At 36.4% G+C, this 3,344-nt stretch overlaps 1 pseudogene; it reads right to left on the reverse strand.

The window, feature by feature from the left end:
- Positions 1-779: 779 nt before the first annotated feature.
- Positions 780-1,729, reverse strand: LOC149262447 (receptor-like protein 4 pseudogene; annotated as a pseudogene).
- Between the last annotated feature and the right edge of the window lie 1,615 nt (positions 1,730-3,344).

Genomic DNA, 3,344 nt, shown 5'->3' on the forward strand with positions numbered 1-3,344 from the left:
TAAATACTTGATTAAAGTAAAAGACAACAAAAAAAAAGTTTGCAATTGATAAATGACATCGTTATTTATTTTTAGTTATTGCTTTAATGTACTATAAACTTCAAAATTTATTGAACTTTGAAAAGTATGAACCAACTTTCACATTTGAACATGGGTTACAGAGCAACTACTCTTGCTTAGTTTAAATTTAGTTAATATAGTTAAAATTTTGTTACAAGCATGTCATATGTTAATATTTTGTTATTTATATTTATTTTAAAACTTTAATTGAAAAATACTTTAAAACATTTAAAATTATTATTTTTATATAATTTTTTAAACTTATGCAAACATCAATTAACCATTTTATCTAATCACCCAAAATAATCTCATTTGAGAATGAGATTTTCATAAATATATATTTTTAATTATTAATATTTATTTTAAAAAATCAAATTAATAAAAAAAATAAAAATAGAGAAGATTAACCTTAACATTAGTAATTTTATAATAAGAAAATGAATTATAAATATGTTTTTATTTTAATTAAATGATTTGGAATTTATTATATATCTGTAAATATAAACATTTATTTAAATTTGTTTAAAAAAAAATTTGACTCCAAAAAATTACACATAAAAACTAGTCCTATTAAAATTTTGATTAAATATATGATTTCTACCAACTTTTTTTTATAAATATTAAATTATTAATCTTATTAGTCCCTGCCTGGGACTATTAGCGATCGATCGATCGCTGACCGAGTAGTTTGACCGTTATATTTTTGGTATATTGGCATTTTAACCTAAGTTTATGCAAAGTTTTGGTGCGGAAAATAATTGGGGTCTTATTATCGGCTTCGAGTTGTTCGATGCAAAGGACGGTTGATATGCCGCGCAAGTTGGTTTGTCGTAGGACTCACCGTACACGCTCTGGTTTGCTCCACAGTGCACCCGCTTAGCAGTCCTGAATATGGCAGTATCCCCCCACTCAGCCCCAAAATCATAAGCTTGTGGATGAAGCTGAAGAATCTCAATGCTCATTACCGAAGGATCACCGTGGCCAGTGCTGTGAAAGCAGACAGTGGCAGCAGTGTCCAAGACAAAAACTGAAGCTTCGACATATGCCTGGTCGTCGTTCATGCTCCAGCCCGGCTTTAAAGAATAAACCTGTGTTCCTTCAATGGAGACGTCAAAGAGCGGCTCGTGGTCGGCCAAAACGTCCTCGTTGAGGCCAAAGAACATTCTAACGGAATAATGGTCGTTCGGTAGACGAGTGACGTTGTAGCAGTTCTCGGGACCGTCCGAGAGCTTAAAGAAACGGAGTTTCTTGAGCTGAGGAGCGATCTAGCTCGTGGTGGTGGCGTTTGCGGACGAGCCGCCTGTGTAACCGTAGTCTTTTACCCAGAGCATATTCGTCTGGGGGGTATGTGTGTTCTCCCATGAACCGCAACTGATCCGGATGGCCAACGGCTCTGCAAAACCAAAAATGATGTTATACTCTTTTTTCGACTACTTTGAGAAGTAGAATTTAATCAAAATATGATTTGAATTGTCGAATCTTGAAGCTATCGGCTTCTGAAGTTGAAATTTGAAAACCTTCAAAATATTCTGGAATTTTAACTTAACTGAGATCATGTGGCTTTGAGCTTACCTGCATTCTGTGAAAATGCTGTGTAAATGCTCGTCCACACACAAATACATGCCACTACGGTCAATCTAAAGCCAACCTTGATTGTTTCCTTCGCCATTTTTCAGTAACGAAACTCGATCGTGAAGCCTCTTACGCATGATTAGGATATGGTTCCTTAACAGAGAGCCTAAACTTCATCAGAAATGGAGACATAACGTCAATGAGAACTGCAAAACTCCAAGACGATATCCATGATCTCCACAGGCTGGAATCATGAGGCGTCTTCAGGGGCTCCACAGTAGTCCAAGAACCGCAAGATATTGCAATGATGGCGTTTTCCTGCCTTTTTACAGTCATACAACGGTAATGTTTGTTGGTTCCCGTGGATCTGTGTTCCCACGCCGATCACGCGTTCGAATCTCATCGCCAGTACCTGCAGAAACCAAAGTACATATACGATTAGAATCAAAGGTAAAGGTGGATGCCTATGTTGAAAATATGAACGGGAAAAGAGTGTTGCAGTGTAACTTGTGGTTGGATATGTATTTTGCTATTTTTTGAGTCACAGATGTGAACCTAGTCTGCCTCTGTATTTGTGATTTTGCAAGATTTTCAAAGGAAGAAGAGAATGTCATACCCCTTGAGATTTCAGTTCTCTGAGACTGAGCATAACAAGACGACATGACCCTGAGGGTGTCATGGCAGGGTGTCCTTTAGCAGAGGGTGTCCTTCAATGCGATGTAGTAGCTATTGTCTCAATTTTGGCGGTCAGGAGTTCGAAGCACAGGGTCACTAATTCTTCATTAGCGGCCTTCCCTCGCCCTTCTGACAGATCCAATTTCAGCTGCAAGTCGATATACGCATTGGCGCCACCATCAGGGGACCATCGCTGAGTATGAAGCACATACAGATGATGCACATGGGTAGTAACGTCTTCCTCCAGTTGCTTCCTGAAGCACATACATCCAGTTGCTTCCTGAACTTACACTCTTAGATTGACGTGTCTAACTGTTGCCCCCTGCCATGCTTGTACAAGCAACATAGTAAAATGGTAAAAATTAGTTGCATGCAACTTTCCAACTGTCGAAATAAAAATATGAATGGCATGGCATTCAAGGCAGCACCAACTGTTATGTTTCACTCTTCGACACCCAACACTAGAGGTTATGAGTTGGGAGTTGTACTGAATTTTAGATATCACACAATATTTTATAAGTTTAGTTTAAATCAGTAATTAGTTTGAAAATAAATTAATTATAATTTTTACAAATCCGATAAAACTCAAATTTTTTGTGAAATTTTCTGGATCCCCTGTCAAATCGACAGGGACTGCCATTGCTTGCAATTCTTGTTAAACCTTTACCATTCTGCGACCTTCCTGTACCAATGTACCAGACACTACTTCAATGTCCTGCGCGTGCTGATTTAGTAATATAACTTTTTGTTCATTTACAAGGTATTCAATGTCCAACAAATCAAATTGAAAATTCTTTATTAAGTAATTAAAATACAAGAATATATAATTATTCTTGGGAATTCAAGTTACTAAAAATACGATAATCCATAATTATCCATCACTTGGACTTAAATATTTAGATGCGACGTTTACCAAAAATAACTATTTAGATGCAACATTTGGTATTGTTTAATAAAATAGTTACTCGTTGTAATTAAAAAAAGTAAGTTTACTACGCTCATGTTATGTTCACATCACGTGACTAGACATGTTATCT

The sequence above is a fragment of the Pinus tabuliformis genome, chromosome 6, assembly GCF_031772625.1.
Source record: "Pinus tabuliformis cultivar Carrire ecotype Pingquan chromosome 6, CPIR1, whole genome shotgun sequence".
Taxonomy (NCBI): domain Eukaryota; kingdom Viridiplantae; phylum Streptophyta; class Pinopsida; order Pinales; family Pinaceae; genus Pinus; species Pinus tabuliformis.